Genomic DNA, 12905 nt, shown 5'->3' on the forward strand with positions numbered 1-12905 from the left:
TCTTCCTAGACACATCGCCAAAAACAAGGGCAAAAATGAACTATTGGGACTTCATCAAGATAAAAAGTTTTTTCACAGCAAAGGAAACAGTCAACAAAACCAAAAAACAACCGGCAGAATGGGAGAAGATATTTGCAAATGACATTCAGATAAAGGGCTAGTATCCAAAATCTATAAAGAACTTATCAAACTCAACACCCAAAGAACAAATAATCCAATCAAGAAATGGGCAGAAGACATGAACAGACATTTCTGCAAAGAAGATATCCAAATGGCCAACAGACCAAAAAAGTGCTCAACATCGCTCAGCATCAGGGAAATACAAATCAAAACCTCAATGAGATACCACCTCACACCAGTCAGAATGGCTAAAATTAACAAGTCAGGAAATGACAGATGTTGGCGAGGATGCGGAGAAAGGGAAACCCTCCCAGACTGTTGGTGGGAATCAAGCTGGTGTAGCTGATTGGAAAACAGTATGGAAGTTCCTCAAAAAGTTGAAAATAGAGCTACCCTACAATCCAGAAATTGCACTACTGGGTATTTACCCCCAAGATACAAATGTAGTGATCCGAAGGGGCACTTGCACCCCAATGTTTATAGCAGCAATGTCCACAATAGCCAAACTATGGAAAGAGCCCAGGTGTCCATCAAGAGATGAATGGATAAAGAAGATATGGTTTATATATAATGGAGTATTATGCAGCCATCAAAAAATGAAATCTTGCTATTTGCAATGATGTGGATGGAACTAGAGGGTATTATGCTAAGCAAAATAAGTTAATCAGAGAAAGACATGTATCATATGATCTCACTGATATAAGGAATTTGAGAAACAAGATAGAGGATCATAGGGGAAGGGAGGGAAAAATGAAACAAGATGAAACCAGAGAGAAAGACAAACCATAAAAGACTCTTAATCTCAGGAAACAAACTGAGGGTTGCTGGAGTGGAGGAGGGTAGGAGGGACGGGGTGGCTTGGTGATGGTCATTGGGGAGGGTATGTACTATGGTGAGCGCTGTGAATTGTGTAAGACTGATGAATCACAGACCTGTACCCCTGAAACAAATAATACATTATAGGTTAATAAAAAAAATTATTAAAAAAAAGAAATATACTAGCTTTAGAACTGCAAAAAAAAAGATACAGAATCTTTTCATCCACCAAGAAAGATCCATTCTGCTCCTTAGCAGTCAGCAGATCACCTGAAGCACTATTCTGATCTTTTTTTATCATAGATTATGTTGCCTTTTTTAGAATTTATATAAATGGATACAAATCGTATATATTTTTCTGTGCCTGGTTTCTTTTGCTAATCATAATAAAGATTCATCCCTATTGTAGCATATGTCAGTAGCTTGCTCTTCTTTATTATTGCTTGGTATTATTCTACCATATGTGTATACTACAACTTATCTATTCTCCTTGGGATGAAACATTAGAAGTCCTCTATCTGCAGAGCCAAAGAGAAGACTCTCACAATCCAGTTTCTGCCACTCCCTGTCTTGTTTTTTCTTGCAGGATTCAAGAATATATGAAGGAGAGGCAAAGAAAACAGATTTTTTGCATACTCCATATTTCATTCTTATTTGGCAGCACCTGTTACTTGGCTTGCCCTCTATTCTAGTCCAAACCCAGTATCAGTTCAGCAAAAAATTGTTACCACACACACACAAAATGGATGTTTCCAGAAAAAGGAATTTACTGTTCAGAAAAATCACAGGAACTCAGCTCAGTACATGATTAAATCTTTGGACATTCTCTTCTAGGCATGCCCTGTCAGCACTGCTATTTTCCAACTTCTATCACACTTTCATGGGAGAATAAACTATGTTCCTTGTAAGGGGTTTAGTACTGTGTTAAATAAAAGTAAACAGGTTAAAAGTATTTACTTTTTTTTTTTTTAAAGAGAGAGAGCATGCATGACCGATCATGAGCTAGTAGGGGGGAGGGGCAGAGGGAAAGGGAGAGAGAGAATCCCAAGTAGGCTCCACACTCAGCACAGAACCCAACTTGGGGCTCGATCCTGCAACCCTGAGATCATGACCTGAGCCAAAATCAATCTAATGCTTAACTGACTGAGCCACCCTGGCACCCCAAGTATTCACTTTTCCAATGCACAGATTGTCTGGAATTTTAGTGTGGTAATATGAGTTATGAATCTCCATGGAGGGGTGTAGCAGAGTCCTAAGCACTTTCCCAGTTAATTTGAATACAGAAACTACTTTTCTCCTAATTGGGGGAAGGGCAGATATTTTCATAGGCAAGTGTTCTTACAGAATCTTCTTGTGCAAAGTCTTCCTTAATCCAGGCATGTGATGGCATTTAATTATTCCCATCCCTTCAGGAGTAAAAGGAGTTTTTGACTGTGCCCTGGTAAATCCTTTCTTGGCTCCCATTTGTTTCCACTCTTCAGAAAACAACATACTTCATTAACTCAACCAAGTGTCGGCATTCTAAACTCTGCTTATAGAAAATCATTTGATCATTTATGTCATAGCCACAGATAACTGTCCCTTTCTTTACCTGGGTCTTTCTGTATTGAGCTTTTACTATTCTCTATGTTCTACCTGGATTCTCATATATGCCTACATAGCTTCTTTTTTTCTCTCTCAGAGCTTTATTGACTGAGTATCCCCCCCTCCACCTCATTACTTGGTAATCCAGGTATCCACTGAAGTCATTTTACCTTTAGAGATTTAAAAAAAAAATTAGGTTGTGACATCATCTCAGGAAATGTTGAAAATCTCATTCTCTTCCCTAATATTTCTTTGAATATCTCATGACTCTGAATTTCCTGTTTCTGCTAAGCTCCAGATCTCATTTCTGCCTTGTTTTCCAAAATTCTTCTCTCTGTCCTGAAAGACAGATATATGTGATTGATGTTTTTCCTCCAATCCATTGTTCAACTGTTGAAGTTTGAGTTCTACCATTTTCCAATTTAATGATTTTCCTAGACTTTATGCTTTTAAGTTCACCATGTGTCTTCTGTATTTTCTGAAACTTGGTAATATTTTTAAGACCTATAAAATGCAACAAAATGAAACAATTTATATTAATGGCAAGTTGTCTCCTACAGTTCAAGCATACTGGGGCTAGAGTTCATGGTTTTTCATACATTATTAGTATGGTTCTATGATAATTGTTTCTCCTAAAATTATAATATCCAAAACTTCTTCCAATTTGATTTATGAAATATAGAGTAACTCTACTTAATCTATGTTTTGTTATCAATAAATATATAATTTATTAAAAATATCAAGGATTATTAAAATTAGAATGATAGACATCATTAAAATAATTATTTTTATCATTTATATTAACAAGAAGAAAAGTAACAAACCAATTTGTAATTTTTTTTTTCTCTGCACCTATTTGCTTCATACATTTTCTTTGTGGTCTCACATTGAAGCATGAAACAGTCATTTGATAGTGCATCATGGTTAAATTATGATTCAGGAAAGCTCTTACTCATGCAGTGGATTTTTATGAGTATCTTAATTGTGGAGCTAATGCAAGCTCTAGATTTATGCTGATTAAATCCAGATGGCTTGCTCTCTTGATCCTTAAAAGTTTAAATTGTCAGTTACTGATTCTCTTTTTCCTACTGTGTATTCTTAGTAACAATATCTCTTCCTTATTTTGAAAAGATATTCCACTCTTTGTATTACATTTGGTCTAAATTTCCTTCATGGTAATGTTTCAGTTAATGCTTTTTTAAAACTCATAGAAAAAGGACAGAAAGTGTATTTTAAATATTCAATTCTCCCTGAAATACCAAAACCTCTCATATTTACAAAAAGTAAGAATGTCTTCCCTTTCTGGTACAAAATCATCATTACATTTGAAGAATAAGAAAATCAACTTACTGGATAATCCAAATGTATCTGTGTTTATGTTGACAACATCTAAAATTTGTTTGAAAATAAAGTCTCACTGCTTTCACCAAGTTTGATTTTGAAAAATGTGTATGTTAAAATGGATCCCTGGCCCCCAGTCATGCAACAAAATGAATAAAAAGGAAAAAAAAGTTAGAAAATCAGCAGTCTGAAGTGGATTCTCTAAGTAGATAAGTGGTTGCTGAGTAATGCCGTTATGATATGGCCAACTCTGAGAATAGCGTGATGATTGGAACAGATTCACCACAGCTGCCTCAAACACTAGTCACTGGTGTCTTAATGCCCACTCATACGTGAAAGAAATAAAATGTGGGGTTCTCTTAGCAGTATAAACTAGATACAAAATGGGTAAAAATCAAATAAATAGAGGTGAATAAGAAATTAGGTAAAAACAAAATGTCATTGCCTTTCTTCAGCTCAAGCAAATGGGGAACCATGATTTTGATGATGTGCCATATGAAGAGCTAAGGCACAGATAGTTTGGTTTTCTTTTATCTGGCTCTGCTTTCTTCAGCCAATCTCATCTCCCAAAAATGCCTTCTTTGAATCAGACTGGCCCACTTACCTGCTTATTCTGACTTCTGCCTTGGAGCCATTGGAAGAACTTTGGATTTTCTTTCAGGAGGAATGGGAAGTGACTACAGAGATTTCAGCTGGTGAGCAACATAAAAATAGAAATCATTGTTCTGTCCTTCCTACTTTGAAAAAAAAAGTAAATTCAGAAATTATGCTACAATGAGAAAATTCAAATGCTGATTGCAAATATCTTACAACAATAATACATTCTAATTATGATTTACTTAGAAAATAGAGAAAAATATGGGGAAAAAAGCAAAATTGAAAGCACATGTAAATGCATCAGCTAGGGAAAATGTATCAACATTATGATGAATTTTCTTCTGTTTTTTTCTATGTAATCAGATATAAGATCATACCATATATTGTTTTATATGCTGTATTTTTCACTTAATATCATACTTTGTTATACTTGGGTCTTATGACTAATGCTTGAAAATAGTTTTTGAGGCCTACAAATGCTATTTCCTAAAATGGATGCATTAATTCCATGAATTTGTAATATATAGAGTGTTTTCTCTTTCATATTTTTAATAACTGTTTAATAGATACTCTTAAATACTTTTTAAAATCATATATATGAATAGTTTCTTAGTAATTATATCATCATGGTTAAGTGTATGGGTTTGTAGTCAACTCTCTGGTTCACATTCCAGCTTCATGACATATGAGTCATATGACCTTAGTCAAGTTGCTAAGCCATCTATATTGGGAATTTATTATTTATAAAATGGGCATAATAGTAATAATACCTACTTCATAAGACCATTAATGGGTTTAAATGAGATAGTACATATAAAGAGTTTGGCACACTGCTTGACATAGTGTTGTTGAAATCATCATTGTCATTACTATCAGTCTTTAGATGTCATCATTTACAATATAACTCTCTTGAGAATCACAAAGCAAGTCAATAAAATGAAGGCTCTGAAAGGTGTCAAAACCAAGTAATTTATCATCTACTCAACACATTTCACCGAAGAGTCCTTTTACATATAATAACTCTCGATTAGTATTTAGCAGAACAGACATTGAGAAATTTTACACTAAATAAAAAATTTCAAAGCATTTTTTTCCTGGACCTTTGTGTCTGCCATCCAACCAGATGCCAATTTTAATTTTTGCCACTCCATTGGTACTGACATATAAGTTCCAAGACAGTACTCTCTTAGCTGGTACACTTCAGTCCGCTTCTAACCACCAAAATGTATCTTAATAACTATTGACAGATTAATACTCCAAATGTCCAGTTCTAATCACATCAAAGACCTTGGGTAGTCTCCTTCAAAGAAGCTTTCACTCAACGCTTTTAATTCTTTACATGCATCCAAGATTTTCCATGATCCAGTGAAGGAATTCTCCAACCCTATTGCCATGGGTGAGGATGTTTTGTATGACCCTAGAAACTTTGGCTAAAGATCCTATAATTCCTTGCCTGTCTTTTTTGCCCAAGTTTTTCCTTATATCCAAATATCCTTTACTTTATCTTCACAAGTTTACATCCTATCTTTCCATTTAGAACTTGCCATGTTCTTCATAAAAACACCCATTTTCAATAGAAGGAAGAAATTTTCTGTTTTAGCTTCTATAGCTGTTCTTCTCTAACATAAGCCATTATGTTCTGATTTATATTTTTATATTGGGTTTGTTTAGGGTAGCTTTATGTTAGTTTTGACTAACATTAGAGTTTTCTATGTGCAGGTTTCATCTCCATTATCAAACCGTAAGTTTCTAAGCAAAGTTTCTGATCCATATGATCTTTGTAGCTGTCACAGCACCAGGATAATGTTTTCCAGATGGCAACTGCTCATGTATTTCCTAAATATGTAATGTTCTAGCCCTTTACAAAGGTCACCATTACTTCTTTTTTTTTTTTTAAGATTTTATTTATTTATTTGAGAGAGGGGAAGAGTACAGAGGGAGTGAGAAGCAGACTCCCCGCTGAGCAGAGAGCCCAACTGGGACTCGATCCCAGGACCCTGAGATCACAACCCAAGCCGAAGGCAGCTGCTTAACAGACTGAGCCACCCAGGGACTCCAAAATGTTAGAAATCTAACAGCAACTTAGTATTGAAACCATTACTTCTTCTGAAGATCCTACAGGTCATTCTCCTATCTAATTTATATAATTAACAAAGGTGGCAAAGGATCCTTATCTGGAATTCATAAACTGCCTCAAAGAGCAATACTCCATTTTCTTGCCTTAAATGGCAAATATGTTTTAAAAATAACAAAATTAAACTGATTGAGGAGCTAAAGAGTTATTTTAAGTGCTGGATTTTTATGAAAGGAACACCAACTCTGCAAGAGTGGAGGTCAGCATCCCCTTTATCTGCCAAGAAAACCAGAAATGTAGCTTAGACTTTATTGGACTTAAACAGCACGAGTGTGTCGTTTCTAATGCAATTAAGAGGCTATACCAAGAATACTGGATATCATAATTGTCAATTAACATGAGGTTCCAATTATTATTCATAATCTCTGTTTACATAAATTGTATCCTGAAGGCTTGGCTTTTCCATGAATTACTGAAGGTGATTCTATTTTTATAGATTTCTGATTTCCTGGGTTTAAATATGTTCTACTTTGTTGTGTTAAAATAAGTGTATAAAGAAAATACTTTGAGGGAATAATTGTCACCAGACAAGAAAGTCAGAGTGAAGAATCTTGCCATTTCACACTCGAATGAAGGAATTTGGGAAGGAAATGCTATCTGTCACTCAAGCCCCTATACCTCACTACGAAGCCATAGGAGCCATATTGTGAACCATAGCCACCACCCCAACCCCCTCTTGTTTCTTCTGGCTGTTTTGCTCCTACCTCTTTAGAGGCTCACAGCTCAGGAAAGCCAAAATTCCCTCCCTCATTCCTGAAGCAGAGAAAGGGAAGAGTGCCTGGAATTCATCAAGTATGTCCCCAAATTAATATTATTATACTTCTTGTTTTCAATCAGTTTAAACCCTAATTCCAGTTTCCTTTCTAAATAAAACCTTTCCTTTGGAAAATGAAAGGTTCTTTGTTATTATCATCAGTGAAAATAATAATAGCAGTAATAAATTACCTCAAGTGAAAAATCTCCTTTCTTCTTTTTCTTCATACTTTGAATCTGACCTTTGTTCTTAGGATTTCTTACTTTGTATGCAATTGCAAAATTCAAAGGTCCATATTCTTCAAAGTTAGTATGAAACAGCCCAGTTACAACATATGTACAGAAGGTGGTAGGTTTAGCTCTGGCTCTTTTTATCTGGAAGGCAGGATGTGTTCACCCATTTGCCAAATCCTCTCTATCCATTCAAAGTCCCCTTTCCTCCTTTGTTCGGCTCTTCCCCACTCTGCTTATCTTGAGTGACATCTAATGATGACTTTGTATTATTTCTTTCCTCAATATTCTAGCATATAAGACAATGTTTTTCTGCTTTTGTCCATTACTAATGCTGCTTATATGAATTGTTTGCTAAGCTTGCTTCCATCAAGCTTGCATTCCTGTTGCCTTCAATGAGCAACTGTAGGAAAAAAAATATTGTGAGAATACCCCTAACTTCACTGTTTTAGGATGAGCCATTCACAAAGAGGGTCTTTCTTATTTAGGCTACATTCCTTTCCTTCTTCAGAGACCAGTTCATGCTGGAGGCTCAGTTTGCATGGAATGCCCTGAAGTATTTGAATTCACAAAAGAGGCCTGGAAATCTCTCAAGAACTCTTTACTTTTAACTTCCTGGTGCTTCCTGTTTTCTCTCAGTTTTCAACCATGAATCCCTTAAGCAAGAAAAAGAAATTATGTTTGTTGAGGAGATGATTTTTTCTATCCAACTTTCCTCAAGCAGGATAAGAAAATTGTGATCTGTTTACTCCATGGGGAGCTTAAAAGTTCCTCTTACTGGCCAGATGACGTTTTATAAGATAACATAATAATTCTTCTTGCTCTCTCTCTCTCTGTTCTTTTCTCTAGAAAATGTAATCCTTTCAAGTTAACTTAATTAAACAAGGAAGCCATTAGACCAAAGTGGATCAGATGCCATGGTGGGCAAGTTAAGCAAACAAAAACCTAAGCCTTTAAATACCACAAGGTCACAAAATTGAAAGCTAAGGACAACCAATCGCAAACATCCAACTAGGTTTTAAGCTATAGCCAGTCAATAATTTCCTTTGTTTCTGCCTTTGCTCTGTAAGTCTTTCCCTAATTCTTGTAGGTAGAGTGTACCTAACCACCTACTGTTTGGTGCTGCCCTATTTGAATAGATTTTTTCTCAAATAAACTCTTCAATTTTTTTAATATGCCTCTGTTTATCTTTTAACACAACCTGTATTCCCTTCTCTCCCTGATAGAGAGCTTTGAGCAACCTGGTATTTTTAATATCCCCTCACCTCACCCTACCTCTTTGATCCCACCCAATTTGTTAAGGAAACCAGACTAATTCCTCTTTAGACAGATGCATCATTTAGAAAACATTGACTCGGGTGCCTGGGTGGCTCAGTTGGTTAAGCGACTGCCTTTGGCTCAGGTCATGATCCTGGAGTCCCTGGATTGAGTCCCGCATTGGGCTACCTGCTCAGCAGGGGGTCTGCTTCTCCCTCTCCCGCTTCCCCCTCTTGTACTCTTTCTCTCTCTCACTCTCTCTCTCAAATAAATAAAATCTTAAAAAAAAAAAAAAGAAAGAAAACATTGACTCCCCCTCCTGAACTTAACACACGCAGCAAGCAATATTATTTTGTAGGTGAGGTTATTTATTTGTCTGCTGTTGTTGTGATAGGAATATTTGTACTAACAAGAAGCTTCTTGGTAATGACATATAAATTTCATTCTGAAGTATCATATCTATTTCTTAGATACATATAAAAAGGAAGCTAGGATATGGCAACATTAAGTTGACCAAAACCAGTTCCTTTCTCATTCTTTTACTGTTATTTCTCCATTTTTTCCCTTGGTGATGTGACTGATTTTCTTGCACAGTTCTCTGTCTCCCGTCTCCTCCTTTTCTTATAATATGTTCATTAAATACATATTTATCAAGCACTTTCTATGTTATTTGGTCTTTCTCTCATTCCTTTGACAAATAATAATTAACATTTTATAAAGGGCAAACACTGTCATAAGCTGAGTACAGTGATAGACAAAACAGACATAAACCCTGATGTCAGTGAACTGACAGTCTCCTGATGGAGACAGTTATTGAACAAATAGACAAAAGCACCTGCAATCACATATAGGATAAGTGCTGTGGGATAACAGGAGTAGTTCCTATGAAATAAACAAATACAGAATGTGCAGTGGTAGATTGTTTGATCAGAGAAGATGTCTGTGGAAAGATAAAATTTGAATAGAGTACTGAAGGATGAGAAGGGGTCAATTAAGTAAAGCAAAAGAGAGAAATATATTTTGGGCCAGTGAGACAGGCCTTTCACCAAGCACAGGAACTGTTGAAAGGAGACAGATATTCTCCTAGCTTCAAGTTATGCAAAACTCTCGCATCTATACAGAGCACCCAAAGGTCTATATTTCCAAACTTGACTCTTACCTTGAGTTCTGCTGCACACCAGGGAACTCTAAATGAAGGTGTCAGGGTCTACTGAATCAAATCCATCATCTGTACACCAAAGCTGTTCTTTGAAAACTTGCAGGTGAACACAAGGTTGAATTGGTCTTATGTTTCTCCTTGAAACCCTCCACTAAAATATTTTCTAAGATATGGAAAAACGTGACCATTGACAACAGACCTTTGTATTAAAAACTAGAGAAGAGCATATCTTCAGTATAGATAAGCCTTCTATCAGAATGTTAGTAGACTGAGAGACATAATTCTACAAATGCCATATGTTCCAATCTAATGCAAAATAGGATGTTCTCTCAAATAAATTAGAAAAGTGCTTTGCCTTTTTTCTCCCCATTGGGTCTAATTGAGGAAGGCAGAGTATGTAACTTGCCAGAAAATTGGACACCAGTGGAAGGTGCAGGGAGTTCCTAATATCTCAGTCCTCAGAAGGTTGACAAAATGCATTTGACTTTACTTCAATCAGGGAACCCAACAGTGAGAAGAAAATACCCTCCCAAATGCAAGCAGCTCAAGGACAACCAAGTATTTTTTGGATATCAGTATTTTAATGAAAGCTTGTGCATATGAGCTTTGGGTTTCTATTTCTGCACAAGCCACACTGGCCTTCCATTGTCTCTCAAACAGGCCAACCTTGCTGTACCTCAGTGCTTTTGCACAATCTGTGCACATCTGCCACACCCACTGTTTGCAGTTCTGCCTCCCTTTCTTCATTCAAGCCTCTGTCCAATCACATTTCCCCTCCACCCTATCACCTGCAACTCTCTAGCCCCTTGCCCTGCTTTATTTTTCCTAGTACAAACATTATTTTACATATTCATACATTGTTTGTTTACTGTCACATGAGCAGTAACCATTTCTGGTCTGTGCTTCACATTCTGCCATCATCTACAAGAGTGCCTGCAAATTTGTAAGTGCTCAGTATACACTTTTTTGATAAGTGAATGGATATCTGATAGGGGAAAAAAGTCTAGTCATTGACTGGGCAATGAAGAGTACTAGGGTCCCTACTATTTTCTTTGTGAATAGATAAAGACTGTAAATATACATCACAGGTGAACAAGCTATTCTATTTATTTTTAAGGAAATCTATGAAAAGATTGCATTGTCCTGAAATTCAGAAAAATACAATGCCCTAGAAATAATTATTTTCTTTAAAAAAACCCAACTTTTAGGAAGTGTTGCTTAAGTATCTTAAAATATTTGCACAAAGATGCATTTTTAATAAATTGAGAGTAAGATATCATAGGGAGATATGATGAAATGACTTCAAAGGGGCAAAATAATCAGATTAATATGTGAAAATAATGTAAGGATATACAAAATGCAAGAGCAATATTGAAATATTATTTGCAGGCAATAAAGAATAGAATGGCATCGGTGGGGACTGAAGGAGAGCTGTAAAGACTCTCCAGAATGCAGAAGCAAAATAAAAATAAAGGAATTGATAACAGCAAAGAGATCTAGAGAACAGAGAAATAATTATTTGAGAAGAAACAAGCTAGAAATAATAAAAGTTGGCATTTATATACTGCCAGACAGTGTTGCAGGTGCTTTCCTTATTGTTAACCTTTTAGCACCTACAGTAACCCTATAAAGTACGCACCATTATAATTTCCATTTTATAATGAGAAATCCGAAGCATGGAGAAATTATGTGACTTGTCCAACCTGGAATGAGAAAACCAGCCATCTGTGTCCAAGTATCCAAGATGTACTAATTCCACCAGTTGGAATTTTAATAAATATGGTTTACTTTTTCTCTATTATATGATCACTTTGTATGGCCACTTAAAAGTATATGCTCTCTATTGTTATTATTCTTTGTTTATTTAAGCTGGCAGGTGGGTGGAAAACACATATTTATACCTCAAAATACTGTTTCTGCCTAAGTCTCCTTGTAGTTTTTATATTGTTTTCTATGTCTTTGCCCATCCTTTAATTTTCAACTTTTCTGAATCATATTGTTTGCAGTTTTTTCTTTTACATACATAGTTGGTACTTTTGTTTTTTTTGATTCAATATTTGCTACAAAAGATATGTTTGATCTAGCCCTGCCATCTTGTTTTAAGACACATTTTCTTCATTTCTTTTAGGGCTTTCTGGTGGGAGAATTGAACAAATACGTCCTCAGTTATTTTACAAGAATCACTCAGCTATTCTCTTCACAGATATTTTATTTCTATTTTCCTGAGATTTGAATCATTTAAAAGCAAAGAGTTACTCTCAGCCAATAATGCAGCTGTCAACCAGTAATAAAAATAAAACACTATTTAACAAGGGTGTGAATGGGCATATTATTTGGTTTATTGAATGTATCAGAAAGAAATGCAGAATAATTAAGAAATTAGCTATACTGTCATAGGAAAAACAATCACTTTTTCTGAAGTTAATGGTCACAAAATCTTCTTTCCTGATATTCCTTATTAATCTCAAAATAAACATAACCCCTCCAGAGGTGATCTTCTTTGTCTTCTCCTTCTAGAAAATCTGCTACCAGAATGACATCTAGATAATCATTCAGATGTTAAACAGGATTTTTGCACACGTGCAGGTAGCTCTCACAGATTCATGCTATTTGAGACATGCACCTGCTAATTGGAATGCTCCTGGACACCAGAGTTTTATTTTTAAGTCAGAAGGAAAAATCTCACTACAGTTGCTCAATAATGAGTCATGAAAAGAAACAGTGTGAGATGACTTATTTCTGTATTGTTTTATGGGAAATTCCTATGAAATTGTAATGACAGAATGTTTTTAAAAATAAAATAATTTGTCTATTTATACCAGTTTTTGAAATTTAAAAAAATCTTTTTAAAGATTAGTGAATTTGATTCATGATTCTGTCTTTGCATAAATTTTACAGTATCCAGTGTCAGAA

Source organism: Mirounga leonina, unplaced genomic scaffold, assembly GCF_011800145.1.
Source record: "Mirounga leonina isolate KUSES-001 unplaced genomic scaffold, KU_Mleo_1.0 Mir_129, whole genome shotgun sequence".
Lineage (NCBI taxonomy): Eukaryota > Metazoa > Chordata > Mammalia > Carnivora > Phocidae > Mirounga > Mirounga leonina.